A 24,978-nucleotide genomic window follows, 5' to 3' on the forward strand; every position below is an offset into this window, starting at 1 on the left:
TGTCTGTGTAACCATAAGAAGTCACTTCATAGCACCTGTCTGTAAAAACTGTGGAAGAAAAGGGCAAGTGGGGTAAAGAAGGGGATAAAAGTACCTACCATCTTGCGTTATCATAAATATTACCTGAATTGAATGGAATAAATTATGCCTAGAGCTGAGCACATTGTATTGCACATCCATACTGACAAATAGGTATTAGCTATTCTTATTATAGGTACCAGCCTTTCTCATGAGAAAAAAGAACTAGTTTAATAAAACTAGTGTGGTTGAATAAATAAAGCCCGACTACTTCTTTTCTGTGCACTCCAGGTAGACTTGGCCATGTGAGATACCACCTCATCTTAGATCAACACAACCATTTGAAATGTATGTCCTTGTGACTTTTAAATAAGTCACACATTTGGAGACTTTGATTTCTCTGTCCAACATCTCATACACATGGCATCTCTACTGAGCTCCAGGCACATGGTCGCTTGTCATGCCCTGTGTTTCTGTGGAAGCTGTTGGCCAAGCTCCTAAAGGTGTAACCTACTCCCCCATCATATCCCACCCTCATCATATTCACCCTCCAGTGAATTTTGTTTATGAATTTAGAGACTAATTACCTCAAATCTATCATTCAGTTTTGGTGATTACCTGGGCATTGTTCATCTAATGTGCAGAACAGTACATAGAAATTTTATTTATGTTAATTATTATGGTGTCAGAAATATAATAGTGAAGTTAGTGTGTGAAAGTGGGCTTCCCTGGTGGCTCAGATGGTAAAGAATCAGCCTGCAGTGCGGGAGACCCAGGTTTAATCTCTGGGTCCGGAAGATACCCTGGAGAAGGTAATGGCAACCCACTCTAGTATTCTTGCCTGGAGAATCCCATGGACAGAGGAGCCTAGCAAGCTATGCTCCATGGGGTCACATAGAGTTGGACACAACTGAGCTACTGACACAGTATGGTGAAGGATACACAGAAATTTTATTTTATTTATGTTAATTATTGTGGTGTCAGAAATCATGATAACGAGGTTAGTGAGTTAACAAATTAAAGCTATGAAGATATGTACTGATATGCTTCATGCTGCTTTTTATCTGGGCCATTCATACCTATTTTTGGCTTATAGTTGCCAATGCATATACTGCCTAAAAAACTGTCATTATCTGCTTGTTGTATTATAGTTTGCCACTGATGCATAACAAATCACCCCAAAACTCAGAGATATAAAACAGCAATCAGTTTTCATTCATTGTGTCTTTGTGAATTCTTTATGGTTTGGATGATCTAGCCTGGGTTTGGCGATGACTCCTCAATGCTGCATAGTCTGATTCTGCTTCCTGTCTTTCGTCTTCCTTAGACTAAGCCACCAGACTAGCCCTGTCATTTATGTCTCATGCTTTGGCAGAGATTTGTTAGGGCAGGCAGAGGTACTTGAGACATTTTAAGGCCGAGAACTGGAAATTAGTTCAGACATACTACCATTTCCACCCATATGTTAAGGCCAAAGAAAATCTTAGAACCAAGTTCAAAGTATAGGGACTATATGACCTAGAAGAGACCATATTACAGATGTTGGTGCAAAGATGAGTAAAGAACTATGGGCGATAATGTTATTACCATGATTATTAATTGTGTGCCCCCAGAAATGTCTTACATTTGTTGGGATTAGTTTGCTGTCTCTCACAAAATCACTATATTCTTCCCAGGTATTTAGTGTATTTTCGTTTCATGGGTAGTGAATTTGTGCTGCAGACCCAGTTTTCTTTCTTGAATTAATATGTTAGAAAAATCCAGTCATCCTTCATCTGTGTCTCTTCTACTCCTCACTGTCATATCATAGTCATAACACTTCTGACACTTCTAGTCACCAAAATATGTAGAAATTTCCCCCACCAAGCAATCCTCTGTGACACCAGCTGAGTGTCCTACAATTTAACTCAGTTCTGGCACTAACTGGAGGTAACCTTGGATCCCATGACCCTGCCCACTCACAAGTAGTAGATCTTCAGGTTACCCACAATTTTTGCCTGACTTGGCAAAAACCAGAGATTTCCATGACCTTGTCCCACTTTGGATTCCATTAATTTACTGGAGTGGCTCACACAGCTCAAGGAAACATTTACTTTGATTTACTGGTTTATTAAAGGGTTTGGTGACGAATACAGATGAACAACTAGAGGAAGGGAGACAAGGGCAAGGCCTGGGATACTCCTAAGGGCAGGAGCTTTTGCCTCTGTGGAGTTGGGGTGCATCATCCTCCAGGAACACGGAAGGTTGACAATCTGGAAACTCTCCAGACCCCATTCTATGGGGATTTTTCTGGAGGTTTCCTCAAGGAGGCATCATCAATCATTAACTCTATTTTCAGCACTTGTCCCTTCTCAAGAGAAGGGGCTGGGAGTGAGGAGTAAAAATTCCAAGCTTCTAATCATGGCTTGGTCTTTCTAGTGACCAGCGTCCATCCAAGAGCCCACCCATAGTCACCCCATTTGAACGGAAGATACTCCTATCACCCACTGAATTCCAACATTTCAGAAGCTCTGTGTCAGGAACTCTGGACAAAAATTAAACAAAAAATATTTCTAAAATTATAAGGGTTTTAGGAGCTGTGTATGAGAAATCTGAGGCATATATATATCTGTATCTGTCTACAGAATATTGATATGAATCTATATAAATATTGTGAATATGTAAAGAAATCTGTATTTTTTTCCATTATCTCACATGTTGGATGCCCGAAAGCTTAAGACAAGTTTGCAGGTGATTGTAACAGCCATCTCTCTATGATTCTTACTGTTTGTCTCATTCCTACCTCTATTTTTGTCATTAACCTTTGTTTCTCTTGTTTATTTAACTATGATTCTTATATTGGACTATTTTATTGTGTCTCATATGTTTTTAAGAATGTCTTACATCATTTGTGCAGAAAGAAATATAACTATATAAATAAAACTTGAAACAACAATTCCCTGCCACTATTCACTGTTTACTCAGTAGGCAAGGGGGCAAATACCATAGCATTATAATAGCTAGCATTTATTGAACACTTCTTTCCTCTTCTAACTCCATGCAAAATATTTTTTGAGCGATGCCAGAATCCATTCCCCCAACAACCTCATGAAGTATGTCCTGGCATTATCCTTTTCAAAGCAAATGCAGTTTATACAACTTTTTCAGGGTCTGGCAGGTGGTAAATGCCACAGCTATGATTTGAGCTGGTGAAGTCTGGCTTTTGATCTCACATTCTTGACCACTGTTACACTGCTTTAGACAGATGTGCTAAAGAAAAATATAAAAGAAATGGATAGTAACTCATTTCTTCTTCCCTGAGTCCTTGAGTCAGATTTCATTCCTTCTTCATCTTCTATTTTTTTTTTCCTTTTTGTGTCTTATAAATATACCTAATGAAAACATCAGCTGCAAATGGCTTAAAAATGCCATTTAAACTATATGACATTTGGCATCGCATTCACTGTGGGTTGAACAGAAAACTTTAAGAATTTAAGCAAATGAAAATGATTTATGAATCCCCCTTACCAGCCCAGATAGGTTTAGCACAACTGTCCTCGTATTTATGATAAGCATAATACTTCTGGGTACATTTTATGTTTTCCTGCAGAAGTTTGGTGGTAAATGTGGAAATTAAACTGGAAAATATGGATAAATCAGCACAATTCCAAACACCTGCTCAGAACATTCATTTTATTGATTTAACAGTTGACTCTTTAGGATGTTTTTATAAAAACATTGCCTCTAGGCAGAATAAGTATTCTCAGTGAATGTATTTGTTGACATATCACTTAGAAACTACTACACTGACAGATTTTAGGAATTTTATATGAGTGTGAATGACAAGCAAAGGCCATTTTAGATGACAGCAGCTCTTCCTGTGTTTTAATGGCTGATCTTGTATTTATATAATTTTAGTGATGAGGCTTTCTTTCTTTGATCTTTTAGTATCACATTTGGCTACATTTGGGGGGAAGTCTGCAATGATTTTTAAATGGGCATCCTGCTGTTTCACTATCACTAATTACAAGTAACATTTTGGGGAGACACTTGAAGTAATCACTTTTTCTTCAAATCATGTGTAGTTTGCACAACCCTGAACATCTCTGAAGCCATTTTAGTAATGCTTGTTTTCTGTTAATCAGTTATCTGTGCATAGAGACAGGTAAAGGGCTTCCTGTGGTTTTTCCTTAATTCTCTTAAGACCAGCTATGTGATGATTGCGTGTCATTGGAATGACGGCTACGTAGATCACTGACAAATTGATGTCTCCCAAATTGGGTTCCATTCTTCTACTGCTTTTAGTCATTTCTTCAACCAATAATATAACTATAGTAAATGAAAAAAATGTGAGTTCTTTTTGGTGGGAGAAGACAGTAACCATATGTGACTTTTTAACCTCCTAAATGGAATCTATTGACCTGTGGTAGCTTTGACACCCTAGATCCAGGTACCCACTTTTAGTTGACATACACACACGTGCGCGCGCGCGCGCGCGCACACACACACACACACACACACACACACACACACATTCCCATGGGTTAAATAGATTTCTAGTGGGAAGCAGCTATATAGCACAGAGAGCTCAAGCTGGTGCTCTTTGATGACCTAGAGGGCTGGAGGGGGTCTGGGTGGGGGCTTAGGAGAGAGGCTCAAGAGGAAGGGGATATATGTATAATTATAGTTGATTCACATCATTATGCAGCAGAAACCAATACAATACTGTAAAGCAACTGTCCTCTGATCAAAAAGAATTTCTCTCTCTCCATTTTGGGGCTCTGATGGTACTATGTAGGCTAGATTCTTGGTTGGATACCTTATTTCTTACTGTGGCCCTTGGCAGTCCGAGGCTACCATCTTACCAGTAGCATCGATCTCAGCAGAAAAAAATCATTACTCACTAACTCATTGCTAGGATCTCACATAAGACTCTCATTTATTCATCCAGATCATGTGCCCACCTGAAACCTCAGAGCTGAGGTCAAGCCTCTCAGATTAATTCCTTCCTGTGGGGGAAGTAGCTGTGCTTTCCTACAGGAAAATAGTGCTATTAGCAGAATGCAGGAATGTTTGCTCAGTTATCAGAAATACTAGTCACTTCCCTGATAGCTCAGTTGGTAAAGAATCTGCCTGCAATGCAGGAGACCTGGGTTAAATTCCTGGGTCGGGAAGATCCACTGGAGAAACAGATAGGCTACCCATTCCAGTATTCTTGGGCTTCTCTTGTGGCTCAGCTGGTAAAGAATCTGCCCACAATGCGGGAGACCTGGGTTCAATCCCTGAATTGGGAAGATCCCCTGGCAAAGGGAAAGGCTACCCACTCCAGTGTTCTGGCCTGGAGAATTCCATGGACTGTATTGCCCATGGGGTTGCAAAGAGTGGGCCATGACTGAGTGACTTTCACTTTCACTACAATATATAAACACACAAAAATAAACTACAGGGATATATTCTTAATTGTGTTACCAATCTATAATCTGTTATTAACTGATTTTTTTTAAAATAATGAAAGGCATTTAAAGTAAGGGGAACATTTTCTTTTTTCTAAGTGAATGATATTTTAGCCAATGGGATATGCATTCTGGAAAGAACTTTAACTGGGATGTCATTCTATACAACAAACACTTACTGAACATTTGTTATGTGCCATGCATGGACTCTTCCATGTTCTGGAGAAACAAAAATGACATAGCTCCTCCCTGCCCTTGACCTCTGGTCCTCATTTTCAAGGGAGTTAGTGCAGAAGACAAGACAATGAGTAGCTGCAGTTCCATGTGGTAACTGCAATAGCTCAAGATTGTTCAGGCTTCTTGGATACTCAGGAGGCTGAGGGTTCTTCTTAGCCGAGGTGAGTGACTCGGCGTCATCTGGCCTTTCTTATGCCTCTTCTGCTTCATCCCTTGCAAAGTTCCCAAATGGACCCCTCACTTTAGTTGTCCTAAATCCTTTTTGGCTCTTCAGCTAACCCCTCATCTGTCCTGTCTCCATCCATTTAGCCATACACTTGGTCTTGCCTGCTTTTTTTCATTCTCACACCTCTTCATTCTGAGACACCTATTGGATGGCCTGCCTTCTGCAGTAGGCATGGTGATTGGGCTCCAAGGAGCCTTTCAAACTTCTGGTCTTCTGCCTTCCTCTACTGAACAGCTATATTCCCCACACTCCCCTAAAGCTGGGCTTGTGGATACCATCCCCTTTTTGCCAGTTAGAAGAATTTGTTTGAGTTTTCAAAGGCAGAGTTGAGTTGCAGACCTTTTTCTCCCTCCCTCCCTTCCTTTTTTTTTTTTTTTTTTGGTCAAAACATTTAGGTTCTACTCTCTCAGAAAATGTGAATTATGCAACTATAGTTGTAGTTACAGTCACCATGTTACACACTAGATCCTCACACCTTACTCATCTCTAACTGAAAGTTTGTGCTATTCTAAACCTCTCCCTATTCTGTTTCACACCCTAGTTCCTGGCAACTAGTATTTTTTTTTTTTTAAGATTTCACATGTAAGTGAAACTATGCAGTATTTGTCTTTCTCTGTCTGGTTTCATTTAGTATTTGAGCTTTCCTGATGGTTCAAATGGTAAAGAACCTGTCTTTACCATTGTAAAGACACAGTGTTCAGTCCCAGGGTTGGGAAGATCCCCTGGAGAAGGAAATGTCAACCCACTCCAGTATTCTTGCCTGGAGAATTCCATGGACAGAGAACTCTGGTGGGCTACACAGTCCATGGGGTTGCAGAGAGTTTGACACAACTGAGTGACTGTATACATACAGAAACTCTCCAGGTTCATCCATGTTGTTGCAAATGACAGTGTTTCCTTCTTTTTCAGAGCTTAATAGCATTCTGTTTTATACATATACCATATATTCTGATCCATTCCTCTATTCAGCCATTTAGATTGTTTCCATATCTTTAATATTGTGAATAATGCTACAGTGATTATGGGAGTACAGATATCTATTTGAGATAATAATTTTGTTTCCTTGGGATGAATATCCAGAAGTAATGTTGCTGGATCATATGGTAGTTCTGTTTTTAATTTCTTGAGAAACCTCCACAGTGTTTTTCATAGTGCTATACCAGTTTATATTATCAACAACGGTGTACAAGTGTTCGCTTTTCTCCACATCTTGGTGAGCATTTATCTCTTGTCTTTTTTTTTGGTTAGAGTTAAGGTTAGGTTGTTTTCTTTTTCCATTTTGATGCTTTTTTTGTTGTTTTTAATTCAGGTACAGTTGATTTGCAATATTGTGTTAGTGTCAGGTATACAGCAAAGTAATTGTTATACATACATATATACCTATTTTTTCAAATTATTTTCCTTTATCAGTTATTATAAAGTTTTAAGTACAGTTCCCTGTGCTGTGCAGTAGGTCCTTGTTGGTTTTGTACATAGTAATGTATGTATGTTAGGTGTAGGTTGATACATCACTGTGATTTTGATTATATTTCCTTGATTATTAGTGACGTTGAACGCCTGTTCATGTACCTGTTTGGCCATCTGCATGTCTTCTTTGGGAAAATGTCTGTTTAGGTCCTTTTCTATTTTTTTTTTTTTTCAATTGGGTTATATGGGGTTTTGATATTGAATTTTATGATGAGGCCATCTTTTTCTGTTCTCCAGTTTCTGCTGGCTAGAACACTGGAGGACGCATTGGGCTTTTCGGCAGTGGTGTTTCAGCATCCAGTCTTGAACTTCAGGGTCACTGAAAAGCAAAGCATGAGGAGCATATTTCCTGGCTGGTATGGTTTTCTTATAAATTCAGAGATGTTGATGATAGCAGCTTTCTGAACCCTGTTCACGATACTGGCGATACGTTTCTCATATCAGTGGTTCTGTCAGTGGCTTCCTGACTTTCTGTCTTCCTAATGGTGGCAGAAGTAGCAGCACTGCTCATGAGTCATTCTGCGTGTCTTCCTGGAGTCCACACTCCCAGCCCTCCCAGTGACTTCGATGTGTCGCATCAGCTTGTTTTATCTGTTTGGAGCAGCTCGACTCTGACTGATAAAACCACTCACTTCCTCTGAGCCTCAGTCTCTATCCAAAACGTGAAGATTGCAGAACCTGACTCTGAAAGTTTTTCATGAGAATGCACTGAGCAAAGGCACGTGGGAAAGTTACTGAGGGAAGGGCATCTTGGGGCAAAGGGTTAACTAGTTTGAACTTGTAGTTTGTCTGTTAGATTAGAAAATTTCTCTCTATAAGAAATATTGTTGAAATCAAGAAAAATGTTTTCCCTCATCTTCTTAGAGCAGGAAAGAAGGTATCTTTTTTTCTCTCTTTTTTGATTGTTTGTTTGTTTCTTGGATTCCATATGGCTCACCCTTTCTCAGCCATGGCCAGCTAATGCCAAAGTGTCTTTCTTTGGCTTTAGTCACTCATTTATGTGGTTCACAAATACTTACCAGCCATCACTTTTCATTATTAGTACAGGACTCTGGATTGGGTAACCATAAATTCTGACTTCCTGTAATCAGCTGAAGAGCGAAATTTTTGTAGAGCCAAAAGCCTCTGTCCCAGTGTGGGATAAGCAAGCAGGGAATAGGCTGTTACAATGAAAGACCTTTATGCTAAGCCTCTGAGAGTATGAACTGAGTTTCAGTCTTATTACCTTTAAAATAGGTGTAATCATTGCTGCCTCACAAAATTGTTAGGAGCATCAAGCTACACAATAGGAAAGCCCTACCCGCAGGTAGTTCTTACCTAGGTGGAGGTGGTGATAGTCAAGAAAAGGTTTGACTAACTCGGTGGGTCAAAAGATAAACAGATAGCCAGTCTTTTATTTCCATTGACATTAATCAAGGTCTCTTAGGTACAGGCACTGTTAAAATATTTATGTATATTACATAACTTTATCTTGATAGCACACCATTGGGAGATATTTCCTGTCCCCACTTTACAGGTGAAGTTGTTGACTCGGTGTGATCGGCTGTTTGCACTGATACTGACTTTGTGAGTCTACTTTCCAGTTTCTTCCCTTTAAATATGGATCCAAAGGCCTCAGATTTCCTGGAAATTTTTCAACTACAAGGAGACCTTGCCTGAAAGAAATAATATTTAGATTTTTATCCGGTACTCCTTTGACCCACTCCTACCTTTGGCCCCATTAGTATCAGTACCCTGATTTAGCTTCATTTAAGGACATGAAATTCATTCGTTAGGACACCAGCCCACATCTTAGTCACAGAATTGCTGAGACAAGAGTGATTGACAGCTGGCTACTTAATCAGCTCCCTGCCAGAGTGGGAATCACAGATGGTAGGTGGTTTTTCCAGTCTAACTCACACTTTAATTATTATTCTTATTTTTAACTTTTGTTTAAGCGTGAAGATACAGCTGTATCACTGAAATGAGATTTTAGAAGCTCTTGAAAAAATGCCTTTTGTGTTCCAAGGGGACTTCTGCCCCTCATCACCTTCACTTCCCATTGTGAAAGGAAATGAGAAGTGAGTTCAGTGGTTAAAAGGTTAAAATATCATTAATTACCCATATAAGTTGGCTCTACCATCAGGTGGGGGAATTCCTTACAAGGAAATCCTTCTGCCCTGGGGAAGCAGAGTATCCTTTGGGAAAAGCTGCTTCAGTGTTTTCTTAATTAACTTTGTTGTTTCTGTGCATTTAGTCGGAATGTAATAATTTGTTACTTCTCACTACCTGTGTATTTTGAAATAGAAAATTGTTTGAATAATACAGCTCCCTGGAGTTATCCTTGCTAATGCCAAAAGGATTCTGTATTTCTTAAAGTGACTAGTGAATATTTTTTTCTAATTAAACCAGATAACATATTAAACTAGAAGTGATATGATACATCTTACTAAGTCACTGGGTTTTACTTGCGACATGCTATTGAGTTTTACCTTTTCTCCTTTTTTAAAAAATCAATACTGTTACTAGACCATAAAGCATATTTGTGGGAAAAAAAAGTGCACACCCCTTCTAGGGACACAGCCCCACACTGAGGGGCATGGCCTAAGGAGAGGAGCCCAGTTGAATATCAGCCCCAAGCGCATCTCATGGGTCAGCACTGTGTGATCTCCGCAACTGCGTGTTACAGTCACCAGTATTAGATGTTCAAGGTCATGTGTGAGTTGTGTGTGCTCCATCACTCACTCATGTTCGACTCTTTGTGACCCCATGGACTGTAGCCTGCCAGGCTCTTCTCTCCGTGGAACTTTTCAGGCAAGAACACTGGAGTGGTTTGCCATTTCCTTCTCCGGGGGATCTTCCCAACCCAGGGGTTGAACCTGGGTCTCCTGCCTCTCCTGCATGGGCAGGCAAATACTTGGGAATACCTGGGAAGCATTGTGTAAGTTGTATGGGAACATAATTTCCACACTTCTCTGGCACTGCGGATGTGTGAGGATACTCTGAAAGAAAACCTTCTGTAAGAACAGAGCTTGATAGTGGCTCAGCCTTAATCACACAACATGCCAGGCAAGTTTGTGTTAGGAAAAAGGGGAAGTTCATCCCCAGTCATGGAACATGAGACATGGAGGCTCCAGAAATAACCTTGACATTGAACTCTTGGGTTGCTTCCCTCACTGTCCTCCTTCTGCCTGGCACTGGTGGAGGTGTGTTGATGTAACAACGCATGTAGCAGCAAGAGGTAACATGGACAAACCACCAGCAAAGAAAAAAAATATATATATATATATCCCATGTTACCTTGTGCCAGATAGGAGTGATTCAGGGATGAGCAAAGCTCGACTCTGCTCATGGAATTCGAATTTAGTGGAAGAAACGGACAGTAAGCAAGACAAGTAAATGCATTACTACGAATGATGAGAAGTTTTGTGATAAAAGTACAGGACAGCGAGAACATTGTTGGGTTGGAGGTGGGGACTTATTTGGACGGAGTTAGAGTCCTTGAGCCACTCTATCAATAATAGGAAAATGCAGAAAACAAATACTGCTTTGCTCCCAAATCCTACTGGTGGAAAACTCTAAAGTGCTCCAACATTATCAAGTGAGAAAATCAACAAATTAACTTCACTGCAGCCAATGTGCTGGTTTCTCTGCAGCATCTTTTGGGGCTTTGTAGGCTCTTGCTGTGGAGACTGCTGCCCATCACCAGTGCCCAAGATGAGAAGCTCTGCCAGGCGTGGGCTGGTTGGTTCTCCTTTCTCAGTACCAAGAAATCAGAGTTGGGTTACTTCTTATAAAAACCTCGCCGCCTCTTCAAAAACACTGAAATGCTTGTGCTCTTCTCTCTGTGATGAGGCTTGGAGAGGGTGAAGGTTGCAGCTATTCAAGTAAAGGTTTCTGATTAAAACCCCACTGCAGATGTTTCACAAGTATTTGGATTGAATTGATTTGTTAGCTCTGGGCTGTGGGGACAGAATCTGGGCTTAGCACTTTGGTCTGCACAGTTTTTTTCCCCATTAAATAGATCCTGTGCTTGATGTTCAAGCATCCTCTCACCTGTGGTCTTATATGGATGCTATTTGCTTGATCTCTGGAGGCATTTTGAAGATGTGACCATTGATCAACACAGTCCTGGGTGCAGAATTCATTTGTTTGCACGTGTTCCTGGCAAGGAAAAGACATCACCAGTGGGTGCCATCTCAGGAATCTCCCCATCTCTTCTGAAAGCACTTGACCTTATAGCTCCTGTGGCCAGTTTTCTCTCCTCTTTTGTCTTTCTGAGGACAATGCCTTGGAGGATTTACTTCTTTTTCTTGGTTCCCATTCTTCTATTCTCAGCTGGGTATTTACTTCCTTAGTAGCCTCTTGCTTCCTTCTGTCCCCTGCTGGGCTTTCCTGGTGGCCCAGGCATCTGTCTGCAAATGCAGGGGACCAAGGTTTGATCCCTGGATAGGGAAGATCCCTTGGAGAAGGGAATAGCTACCCATTCCAGTATTCTTGTCTGAAGAACAGAGGAGCCTGGCAAGCTATAGTCCATGGGGTTGCAGAGTTGTACATGACCGAGCGACTAATACTTTGCACTTCCTTGATACTTCCTTGCCTCCCTCTTTCCTTTCTGTCCATCATTCCCTTTCTTTCTTTACCCCTTTCCTCCACTCCACCCCACTCTACTTCATCTCATGTTCATTGAGTGTGAGCTTGATAAATACTCTAGGGTTAGAGGAGTATATGTCCATCTCTCTCTCTCTCCCTGGCAAGAGAGTCTGAGCAGAAACCTACTCTTGCAGAAGTCAGACCTTCTAAGACCTATAAATCTAGGTCAGGCTTGGCTGCATGTATATGTGTGTCTCTGAACACAGTTATTGGGTTGTCTGTTGTGTTCAATCTATGAACTGAGAAGGTATAAACTTAGGAAATTTTGTAAAGGCATATGGCTCCATGCCCAGAAATTCTGATTCTCTCATTTCTAAAATTACAACCTGAGCTGAGAACCACTACATTCAGAACTCTCATAAGAAACAAATGTGAACAGTTCTCCAAAGTGGAGAATAAGATACTGTTCCTATTAGATTACCTTTTCCAGGAGTCTCTAAAACTGTGTTACAGAGCATGAAAAAGTTGTGAATTTATTTCTGAACCTGTTGTGCAAATGTGGCAAATGCCAGGGATATTTTCCTGTCTCCATCTTGGCCCAAACTCATTAAGCATTTACTTACATTTAAATTTGATTTCTCCAAAAATACAGTTACATCGGTTACTGAGTAGTATCGCTATACTTGTCCTTTAATAGCATATTCTCCCAAATGGTCACACTTGAATCAATCTTTCTGGTACACATGGTGATCTTCAGTTATATGATTATGTCTCAGTGTAGTAAAACCAGTCCTTAACAAACAGTTAATGTAAGAACTGTGCACAGTAATAAATAGACCTAGGATTCCAGCTGGCACAAAGTCTGATTTTAGTTTGAATGACAACCAAGCTACAGTATTTTCTTTTTTTCAAGGCGGGGGCGGGGGGGAAGCCACAGAAATGGAAACATGTTTTTTTTTGTTTTGTTTTGTTTTCTCCCCCTTTACTTTAGATGCTGTTTAAAATAGTCATGAGCATGAAGTACTATATTTTTAGATTTAGGTCATTTGAAATGCTTCCTCTTTTAAGATTAAAAGAGGGATAGGGGTAGCTATGGTCGTGGTTAATACTGAGAGGGCTCTGCCCAGTGCTTGGATTGGTCTTGCTGCTGCTACAGCTGCCACACGGCCAGCCTTGTCCCTGACTCTGAATTCTGTCCTCCAGGCCTTCAAATGGTGTGGGGTGGAGTGGGTAGAGGGCTGCTTGGGGATGGAACTAAGGAAATAAAACAAAGGAGCCTTCCACCTTTAGGTAATGCCCTTTCCCTTCTCTATTCGTCACATTAGCCAGTTACACAAGAGGCCTGGGACACTGAGTCATATTCTCTGTCATTCCCAATATGTGATGGGGAGAGGGGAGATCTCTGCTTACCTTGACCCATGCCCTGTGCATCCCTCTGTACAGGAGAAGTCCTGGCAAGGAGCTGTCCCCCAAGTCTTTTATGACTTCCCTTTGGTATTTCATTAGAGAAGGAAGAGTGGAAATTGGTGGGGTGGCGTGCAGTCGAGTCCAGATATGGAGACCTTTGGAGTTTCTTCAGCTAAGCATATCTGATTTTGAGGTTCATGGGTTTGGCGTCTGCCCTCCCAAAGCAGCACTGACCCTCATGTCTTTACCATCTGACCATGGCAGTCGAAACTTCAGATGTTTTCAGAGCCATAAAGCATGTTCCATCACAGTAATAAATCAGATTTTATAATACCAATCCACATTAAATTCCGATCTTACCATCCTCTTTCGTATTTCAGTAGGTACAAAATCACTTCTTTGTTTTTTCAATTCTCTATTGGCTAGATGTTTATATATTAACTTGGTTTTAGTTATTATTTCAGAATCTCATTTATCTCCAGTAATATAACTCAGGAGCACATTTAAGTGTAAGGTTCTTCTCAATATCACTCAGGTATAATAAAATATGTTAGATAGTGGGCTCAGCAACCACTTTTGGAAATTTTGATTTAAAAAAATTCTGCTGATCAGTCTCCAGAATTTCATTTAATTTACCTTCACTGTTGAATGCAGATCCATAAAAATCAGTGTAAAAATAAGCCGTTAGAAAGAAAGGCAAGAGTAGAGGAAATTCTCAGACTTTCACCCGCCCTCACCCAGTACTCACTTATCAATTTCTTACCCCGGTTAGTCACACAGAAATTCTCATTTATTAAGTAATGGACATGGACAACTTAAAATTCCCTGTCATGTAGGGCATGTGTGCGTGCTCAATTTGCTCAGTCATGTCCAACTGTTTGCAACCCCATGGCCTGTAGCCCTCCAGGTTCCTCTGTCCATGGGATTCTCCAGGCAAGAATACTGGAGTGGGTTATCATTTCCTGCTCCAGGGGATCTTCCTGACCCAGGGATGAAACCTGCGTCTTTTGCATTGATAGGTAGGTTCTTTACCACTGAGTCACCTGGGAAGCCCCTTCAAGTAAGGATGATGCAGCAAATATGCTAAAGGACTGTCTCCATTCTTTTAACATCTGTCGAAGGTCCGTAATCATGTTTGCCGCAACCATTAACTATTGCTAACCTTTTAATTTTTTCCTCTTGTCAAATGGTTTACATTCTTCCTCTTAAGGTGAAAAGATTTGAGGTCATATGTTCATTCATTTAACAAATAACTATTGACCATCTAACCCATACCGGGCTCTGACTTCAATGCTGGGGATAATATATCTATGAGCAAGGCCAGCCTATTTCCCAGGTTTGTGTGGCTTGGATTATAGTCATGGAAGATAGGACACATACAGACACACATACACAGGAAATAAATATAATTATTTTCAAAAGTAAGTATTACAAGGGGAATAAGGAGGAGAGAGGCAATGACAACAGGAAGGGCCAACTTAAATAAGGAGAAAATGGGAAGCTGTCTGGAAGAGGGGTGATATTTCAACCCTGGAAGATGGGAAGTTCTGGCTGTAGAAGGTGGATAGAAAGGAAGATGTTCTAGGTGAAGGTCTAGAGTTTGGCAAAAAAAATTTATTCAGTTTGACGGAAAGACCAGCTGACACATTATATTGGGTTGACCAAAACATTTGTTCGGGTTTTCCATAACATCGTATGGAAAAACCCAAACAAATTCTTTGGCCAACTCAGTAAGTGTGGTGATCTGGACAACTGGCCTCTAAGACAATGGAAGAGGGTGCGGTTTTCATTTCCAGAGGAGCTTTTAGCACAATGAGAAGATCTCTTTATTTGTGTAGTGTTCATTAAGCATACATGAATGGACTGTTACTCCTGTCAACAGTAATGGCAGACATTGCTAATCAACCTTAGCACTCTTTCCCCCGATCCTCAATTACTGTGGTATCCAGTTAGCTGTAGAATAACTGTTATCTGTTATCCCCCTTCTTGCACTTGGTACTGCTTTGCCTAAAGACAGAGATTGTATCTTTTTATTATAGTATCCTGAACTCCAAGAATAATCAGTACCAATAAATGCTCAATAAACAATCATTTATTCATTAAAGTAAAATTTACCTACTTATAGCCATTTATTCTTATTATATACTAAATGCTTAAAAATGTATCAATAGTAACCCTAAGGTTACTTTAAACCAAATGTGTAAGTATGCATGTGTGTATAATATATTTTTTGGCAGACCTAGACATATAGCCATATCTGCAAGGTTTAACTATTTGAATAGTAGAGTTCAGTTCAGTTCACTTGCTCAGTCATGTCCGATTCTTTGTGACCCCATGGACTGCAGCATGCCAGGCCTCCCTGTCCATCACCAACTCCCGGAGTTTACCCAAACTCATGTCCATTGAGTCGGTGATGCCATCCATCCATCTCATCCTCTGTTGTCCCCTTCTCCTCCTGCCTTCAATCTTTCCCAGCATCAGGGTCTTTTCATATGAGTCATCTCTTTGCATCAGGTGGCCAAAGGATTGGAGTTTCAGCTTCAACATCAGTCCTTCCAATGAACACCCAGGACTGATCTCCTTTAGCATGGACTGGTTGGATCTCCTTGCAGTCCAAGGGACTCTCAAGGGTCTTCTCCAACACCACAGTTCAAAAGCATCAATTCTTCGGTGCTCAGCTTTCTTTATAGTCCAACTCTCACATCCATACACGACTACTGGAAAAACCATAGACTTGACTAGGCAGACCTTTGTGCCCAAAGTAATGTCTCTGCTTTTTAATATGCTGTCTAGGTTGCTCATAACTTTGCTTCCAAGGAGTAAGCATCTTTTAATTTCATGGCTGCAGTCACCATCTGCAGTGATTTTGGAGCCCCTAAAAATAAAGCCTGTCACTGTTTCCACTGTTTCCCCATCTATTTGCCATGAAGTGATGGGACTGGATGCCATGATCTTTGTTTTTTTGAATGTTAAGTTTTAAGCCAACTTTTCCACTCTTCTCTTTCACTTTCATCAAGAGGCTCTTTAGTTCTTCTTCACTTTCTGCCATAAGGGTGGTGTCATCTACATATCTGAGGTTATTGATATTTCTCCTGGCAATCTTGATTCCAGCTTGTGCTTCATCCAGTCCAGCATTTCACATGATGTACTCTGCATATAAGTTAAATAAGCAGGGTGACGATATACAGCCTTGATGTACTCCTTTTCCTGTTTGGAACCAGTCTATTGTTCCATGTCCAGTTCTAACTGTTGCTTCGTGACCTGCATACAAGTTTCTCAAGAGGCAGGTCAGGTGGTCTGGTATTCCCATCTCTTTCAAAATTTTCCACAGTTTTTCATGATCCACACAGTCAACAGCTTTGGTATAGTCAATAAAGCAGAAATAGATGTTTTTTCTGGAACTCTCTTGCTTTTTCTATGATCCAGCGGGTGTTGGCAATTTGATCTCTGGTTCCTCTGCCTTTTCTAAAACCAGCTTGAACATCTGGAAGTTCCTGGTTCACGTATTGGTGAAGCCTGCCTTGGAGAATAGTAAAGTAGTAAAGTCAATTGTTTTTACTGGATTTGTGAGCTCCTCAAAGCTATTCGGGTATACTTATTTAAGCATAAAGAGTAAAGCCTGTATGGTTTCTGGAGAGTGACTTAGTGTGTATGTGATCTTGTTGAATCGGAATGTGGGTCATATCATGATGTCAGAGAAGTTTATTAACAACTAATAGCTCTGTGAAGTTGGAGAACATTTCCAGGGTTGAGTGGGAAGAGGGAGGAAGTTATTTTAATCACTTGCATAAGTCATTTATAGTCCTGTCATCTCCTCTGTCATAAAGATTATCACTTAATTATAAGATAACCTGATTTGCTATTTAGATATCGGAGATAAAAACACACAGGCTGGGATCAAAGTGGAAATCAATTTTCAAAAGGTCTGGGTACTAATTAATAAAGTTCATTCAGCTGTGTGTCTGTCAGACTAGCTTGGGTTAGGCTGTCTATTTTAAAAACATAGATGAGCCGAGTTCTCTGGTTTCTGGGTTGGAGAGGATGACCACCTTTAAATACAGAGGGATAGCTCAGGCAAGTGCGAGAAAGTGCCCGACCTCACCATGTGGGCCAACCAAGTGCCAGGACACACTCCCAGCATCCAGGGTCCTCTCCACTGCTTTTCTGCATTGCTCTTGAGTTGTGTAAGAAGGTGGCAGATTCAGTAGGTTGAACAAAGCCTGCTAGTTTCAGGAAAATTCAGGTGTGTATTAGCTTGCAAGGGAGGGAACTTGTAAGCAAATGGATATGTAGAAGTGATAAGAGGATAGATTTCAATTCTCCCTAACGGATGAACTGGGCTTTCTGAGTATGGTCAGGTCTGAAGAAGGGTTTGAGGGAATTTCTTATAATTCACACTGAGGATCCTTTGTCAGGGACGTTGTTGAGGACAACTCAGCAACACTGCTGTGTTTGAGAGGATGTGCTCTAGATTGGGTTGACCCTGGCTTGAATCTAAATACTGTTGCTTAATACTGTGATCTTTATATTTTGGAGCTTCAGTTTTTGTTCTTTACTTTTTAAATAGGTACCATAATTGTACCAACCTCAGTGCAGTTTCTGTAGAGTTTAGCATGGGATATGTGTCCAAGAAATGGTAGCTGCTTATTATGATTTTTGGAATGATAGTGGTCATTGTTAGAACCCAGTGAGGGCAAAAGATGACTTTTTGTTGTTGTTTAATACTTTTATCTCCCAACTCCCAGTCCAAGTTCAGTGCTTGCCCTGGACTCCCAGACAGAGGGCACACTTGAATGAGGATGAGCTCAGGAGAGATTCTTTCCAAAGGACATATGTGGAGGAGTGGGGCTCAGGTGGAGAAGAACCATAGGGAATGGAGGGAGCTACGGAGGAGTTCTCATGACTGAAACCCAGAGAGATGAGGGGAAGGTATAATCCTGCAACACAGCAGGAAAGAGAATTGGAAGAGCATGCTGACTTTGGAGGAGCCCGGGGGCTTTGGGAATGGGACTTGACTTCTCTTTTATCTCTTCATCTGATCTCCTGCTGGAACCTTCTGGAGCCAGTTGACACAGGAAGCCCAGAGGCAAGGGACTCAATCAGTGTAGCGGATGCAGGTCAGGCTTCTGGAGCAGAGAACAGAGCCATAAGGGGAGGGATGGATCTAAAGGGGCAACCCAGCTATCACAGTGTCTCACACATAGTAAGCACTCAGTAAAAATATACTGAATAAATAGCATCTCATAGGTAGTAGAATTAAATTGTGTTCCTGCAAACCATTGTTTTTTTTTTTTTTAGCACTTCCTATGTACTAATTGCCATAAAGCCTGGAACAATGAATAAAGCTCAACCTTAGTCCTCCTGGGTATCCGCAATGCTTCTGTTTTTTAAAGGACTTTATATGTAAATTTTTTCCATGAATTTGTACCATCTCTCTCTAAAGTAGGATTTATTATCCCCATTTTATGAAGAAGGAGCCCTAAATTTTGAGAGATTAACAGACATATCCAGAGTCATACAGAGGGTGGAATGGGAATCCAAATGCTGGCTGCTAGGATCCTCACATTCATCATTCCATCCTGGTTCTATGGCTCCACAGAAAGGATTATTGGTCTGATTGAGCATGCTTTTTCTTTTTTCACCTAATGGTTGAATGAATTCAGTAAATACTATTGTAGATGGGTTTAGCTGTATCTAGCCCATTATTCCTATCAGAGGTCCCAGTGTGAATCGTCTGGGAACTTACTAAAATGAAGAATTTTGAGAGTCTCCACCAGGTCTAATCTACTGTGTTGGACTCCTTGCAAAATCCTTAAGGGATAGGGTAGCCAGCCTGAGAGTGAACTCTGCTTTCATGAATCACTGATGTAACCCAAACTCCTAATTTTACAAAGGAAAGAAATGGTGCTCAGAAAATCAGTGTGACTAGTTTGGTGATACAAGGCTAGTTGGTGTCAAGCACAGGTTTTCATGTTGTCAGTAAATAAAATCAGCATCAAATAAGAGTAACACTCACTAAAGTATATAACGTAAGAATGGGTGCATAAAACTTATTTGACTTAAGTGCTCTTTTGTAGATGTGCTCCTGATAGCTAAATGTGGATTAGATGACACTGTGATCAGAGAAGATCCACCCTAACAACAGATAGTGATTTAATGCATTTAACAATGTGAAATGCTGCATCCCACATCTAGGTCATTTTCAAAGGCAGGATAGTGGAGCTGCCTAGCAGTCAGCTTTTGCAGATGAGTATAGGTTGAACTATAAGAAGGGATACCCAAAGATGTGGAAAGACACAGTCATCAATGAAAATAGAAGATGACATTTTCATTTGTAAGGTGGACCTTTTATTGATGAATCTGATTTTGGTGGCAATACTGGCTAGTGCAAAAATAAGCCTTCAATGACAGGATAAACACCAGAACTACTAGAGACCTCTAGTCTCCAAACTGGTCTTGTGTCTCTTGGTGGCAGATAAATTGTTCGAAAAAAGTGATGAATTTCTCCTCATAGAACTGAAAATGTGGACAAAATTGAGTGACTCATAAGAGCATACTCATGTGATAAATGTTTCTGAGTGTCTCTCATTCCAGGTCACATCACTCCTGAAGTATAATGATAGGTTATAAATTGTTTTAACAGGACCTTCAATGATCTGCTTAATCCATGGAACTTAAAGTGGGAACTGATGTTCTTTCATGATTATGGAGATGAAATTGACAAAGGAGGATTTCTTAGTTAGCTGATAGAACAGTTCCGACAGTGACAAGTTTCTGTACTGATCATTTGAGCATCTGTTTTCATAGATTCTGTCTGTACTGGTATTTAGTATATGTTAAATCTTTATTCTTTCAGTGTAGGCAACAATATTTTCTATGATTTGTCCATGAGTCTATGATTTTTTTTTTTTTTTGACAGAGCTCTTGCACATCCTCTCGCTAAGCTTGTATTTACTGAGTTTATTCATTCTCTTATGGAGAAATAATCCATAGTCGGTTATTAAGACAATGGCTTTGAATTTAGAGTGAGTTTATATCTTTAAGAATAGTTCTCAGCAAATGAGTCAACCATATGTTAAATCAAATTTAACATCCATTATGAAACACTGAATCATACTTTACATCTCAGTAATGATAACAAATGATCACTTATCTCATGTTCTTCTCATTTGTACTACATCTCATCCATCTTGCTAATATTGCAAAGATTTATTAAATGAACAAGTATCCAACTATAACTGTTAGTATTAATTGCATCTTTTTCTATTTTCTTTTGTGGCCTTCCATTTCCATGCTCGCTTAAGCTCACTTTAATATAGGGTTTAAAAGTAATAGTTTTTATTATTCTGAAATGACAATTAACAGAAAACTAGTAAGTTAGCAATAAAATTATTTCCATGAAATTCTGCAGTTCCAGCAGCCCATTACAAGGCGGAGGATTTGCTTTATGTGCTCAGCACTGGAAGCAAAGATTTCTTTTCACTAGAATAAAACAGTCGATTTTAAACCTCTGGAAACATTTCAGATCCCTTATGACTTAAAATTGCTACTTGTGTAGTAAAAGTTTAAATCACTTGAGTAAATTTGTTATTTAATCTTTAAAGTTTAACTAACATTTATTCTTTTTTTCTAAGTGCTTTCTGTTGGTGTAAATTGTGAAGAGTTGCCTCTGTCTTTTCATAAGACTTTACTAGGCTTCTTCAACTCAGCAACTTCCAAACCAGTAGCTTCTTTCAGACTCCCATTTCTGGAAAAAGTTCCACCATACTGTCTGTTCTCCAGGCTCTGAATATAGGTCCCTGCCTCTCATTTTTGTCCTAAATGTCTTCAACTTTTCAGGTACAGCTGCTTTTTCCTGTAAAGTGATCTCTTAGATGTTTATACTTCTCTTGTGATTCTTTTTACATACCCCCTGGATTTCTACCCCAGCCTCTTGGTTGATTTTCAAAGCATTTGTCTTTCTTGGTTACATCCTGCACTCCTGGTGAAACAAATCTTGCTCAGTTCTTCCGAGCTTTAGTTCACGAACTCAAATGTTCCTTGAGGGAAGGGATTCAACACAAACTTATTTCATATTTCACCAAATTCCTGTTTTTATCAGGTAACACATATCACAGAATTTTATCTAATGGGATGGTTGTGAGCAGAATTTCTTTCTAAATGGCAAATGTCACACGAATGTATTATCTTTATTGGAATAATAATAATAAAATTGACCATTTACTAAATTGCTTTTATGAATGTGGTGTTTTTTATCTATTTACCTCTGATTCTTGCACAAACCTTGAGTGAAATTGAAAGTCACTCAGTTGTGTCTCACTCTTTGTCATCCCATGAACTGTAGCCCACCAGGCTTCTCTGTCCATGAAATTCTCCAGGCAAGAATAGTGAAGTGGGTCGCCCTGCCCTTCTCGAGGGGATCTTCCTGACCCATGGATTGAACTGGAGTCTCCCACATTGCAGGCAGATTCTTTACCCACTGAGCCACCTGGGAAGCCTGCCCCACTCCCTTCACCCCGCCCCTGCACACAATTTGTTTGCTGACTGTAGATACCAAAATCTGACCAGAATTTTGAGAAGAACTGATAATAGAGCTTGGGGTTTGAGACGAAAGTTCAATTTAGGGAGGGAATCTTTTTGTGAGAGATTTCATAGACTTAGAACCATAAAGTTGAGTTTCAGTTTTAGAGGGATGGAGTGGGGTCACATGGATTTCATTGTTGCAGGGCTGGGAGGCAGAGACAACACTGTAGCTTCAGATGGGATCCTTTGAGGATTTCTTGAGGTGAGGTAGAGGAGGAAAACTTCAAGAATGTCCTAGGATTTTAGAAAGATTTTGAAAATTTCCATGTCAAGGAGAAGGCATCTTCGTTTAAATCTTATCATGAAACATAAATGTAAATCTAAAGATAAAATCTGGAAACTGCTATGTGAAGACTGATGTGTTGTAAAACTTGTTCAGTACTATGTAAACAAATGGTAAAAACCATCTAGTTGAGATATAACTAAGGGAAGAATTGATAAGCTGAGACACTGAACCACTACCCCCGCCACCTTTCTTGATCCTATAGAAAGGGGAATAAGTACCTGCCTTGAAATTAGGTAGTTACCAAAGCTTGGTTTAATGCTAAAGATGATACTGCATTTTCTTAACTAGGCTGTTCACATACTTCCTTAAAAAATGTTAGAATGTTTCCCATTTGATAATAGTTAGCCTTACATTCTTAACCCTATAGTAAAATTTTATAATCCAGTTCATGCTACTGTCATATTCTCAATCGAATAGGAAATTGCTTTCCTGGGTTTGGCCAAGACTGAGAGGGAATATTGTGCAGCATCAGCATAATATTAACTAAAATTATGTCATTCGTGATGGAACTTAACAAAAATCTGCAGGTGCCCAGCAGGAGACTAAGAATTTCAGTCAAGGAAGTTTTCCTTATGATATCCTTAACGTGTAGTCATGTGACTTTAGCACGTGTTATGGCTTTGTTAAAGACTAGTGTTCACTCATTGCCCATTCTGTGCAGCTCGCTGTGCTGATCTCTGTGGAAGAAACTAAATTAAGACCTGGTTTCTGCTGTCAAGAAGCTTACCGTCTATACGGATAGACAGATGGTACCACGTGACACGGATTTGGGCTGTTACAGACTGGTGGTCCTCTGTGCTATGAGAATACTGAGGTGGTAGATGTTTATTTTGATCGGAGGACTGGAAAAGTTTCATGGACAGTGTGACTTCTGAGCCAGACCTTGAAAGTTTCAACTAGTAGAAATGTGTCCAGAAGGCTGTAAAATTCTAGAAATAGTAATTTGACTGATTAACCAGGAGCGAGATGAGGGACAGCTATGAGACTAGAGGGATAGAGCAGGATACGTTTCACAGAATCCTTTCGGGAGGCTTTGGACGTCATTTCAAAAGCCCAGGGGAGCCACCAGAGGTCTTTGGAGAGGAAACAGGATCAACTGTGTGTTTCATGAGATTAAGCGTGGCCCCTTGGTGGTGGACTGGGTTAGTGCTACAATATAGGGAAGAGTTGAAGTAGGAAGACTGGGAAGGAGAGAAAAGGCTGAAAAGATAGAAATGGAGTCACCCGTACTCAGTGAGAGATACTGACAGCAGGAGGTAGGTCTCCCCGAAAGTTTATTTCCAGGTTTCTAGCCCAGGTGAGCACCCCACCCCTACCTCGGTGTTCTTTTTTTTTTTTTTTTTTTTAATTTATTTCTTAATGGGAGGATGACTGCTTTGCAATGTTGAGTTAGTTTCTGCTGTACAATAACATGAATCACCTTTAAGTATACATATATCCCCTCCCTTTTGAGCCCCTCTCCTACTCCACCCCCCCCATCCTATCTCTCTAGGTCATCACAGAGCACTGAGCTGAGCTCCCTATGCTATACAGCAGCTTACCACTAGCTATCTAGTTTACACATGCTAGTGTATATGTCTTCATTTCTTTAACTGAGATATTGACAATAAGCCATACAGACATAGAACTGATTATTATAAAACCTTGCTTCAGAGAAATGATACATATGCATAGCACATATACATCACACTTCCTTGATTTTGTGATGTTATTGGTTGTAAGAACACCAGTGATTGCATAATGTTTTGGAAAAAAGAAATGCTAACATATTAAACACCTAAGTCAATTATAAGATGCATCTCCACTTACTTATGTTAACAATGTAAAAATAAGCATCTTAAAATTTGGGAAATAGGCCAATCACCCTTCAGTTATTAGTATTTACTAACTTATATTGGACAATCAAGTAATCGTAGCTGGTACATACTTTCTAATACTAGAATTTTTACCAGTTCCTAATACTAGAATTTTTACCACTTTTGTATACTAACTCTCTGCAACCTTGGGAAAGTCATTTTACCTCTACAGGGTGGGAAGTGCAACAAAGATTCTGAAATACATTGATAAAAAGCACTATAGGAAGCCCTTGATGTTATTATACCTCTATCATGTCATTCACCCCTTAGCATATCCCATCATTAAAGCTAAAATGAAAGATCATCAAATGTTACCTGTAGTTGAATTTTAAAGAGTGGGAAAAATCTAAAAAATGATCAAACCTAGCTATTCATCCATATTCACTGGGAAGTTTATTCAAAATATAAAAGTATCTTGGGTCTTACCTTCACTTCTTAAATCAGGACTTTTGGGGAATGGAGCCTGGAATCTCATCTTCTTGTTAAGCTCCACAGGTGATTCTGATGAATGAACAGAGTTGATATCTGAGGTGCCTGGACAGCCTTTACATGGATTCTAGGGCATCAGCATAGTGATCCTACACTTGGTGGTCTTTCCTTCTGTTTGAACAGCCTATATGTGGTGTAGGGGGTCGGGGACTTTGTTTTTTGGGTTACTGGTGGTTTCTACAATGCTGCCTCTTCCCAACCTTTATCATTCACCCTTACGTCCCACATTTTAACGGGATCAGCTTTTGTGGATTCTCTGAGCATTGTCTGGATATGCAGCATTGGCAAATTGTTTCCTCATCATTTGCTTTGGTACAAGTTTAATGAAAAAAAAAAGAATACAACTTAGACATAATTCACAATTTTCCCAATTAACCATAGCATGTCCTGAAATCTTAAGAACAT

At 40.0% G+C, this 24,978-nt stretch overlaps 1 protein-coding gene across 41 annotated transcripts in view; it reads left to right on the forward strand.

Annotated features, from left to right (window-relative positions):
• FHIT (fragile histidine triad diadenosine triphosphatase) overlaps nucleotides 1-24,978 on the forward strand; it is a 1,651,033-nt gene that overhangs the window by 1,215,916 nt on the left and 410,139 nt on the right. For 3 of the 41 annotated variants that reach the window (XM_081524702.1, XM_081524699.1, XM_081524705.1), the window contains one exon: nucleotides 7,618-7,736. The exons of the other annotated variants lie outside the window; for them this stretch is intronic. The gene's annotated coding sequence lies outside the window, so the exon portion shown is untranslated. The remainder of the gene's footprint in view (nucleotides 1-7,617; nucleotides 7,737-24,978) is intronic. 41 annotated transcript variants of the gene reach the window in all.

The sequence above is a fragment of the Giraffa tippelskirchi genome, chromosome 9 (genome assembly GCF_054371585.1).
Source record: "Giraffa tippelskirchi isolate mGirTip1 chromosome 9, T2T-mGirTip1v1.2.pri, whole genome shotgun sequence".
Taxonomy (NCBI): Eukaryota; Metazoa; Chordata; class Mammalia; order Artiodactyla; family Giraffidae; genus Giraffa; species Giraffa tippelskirchi.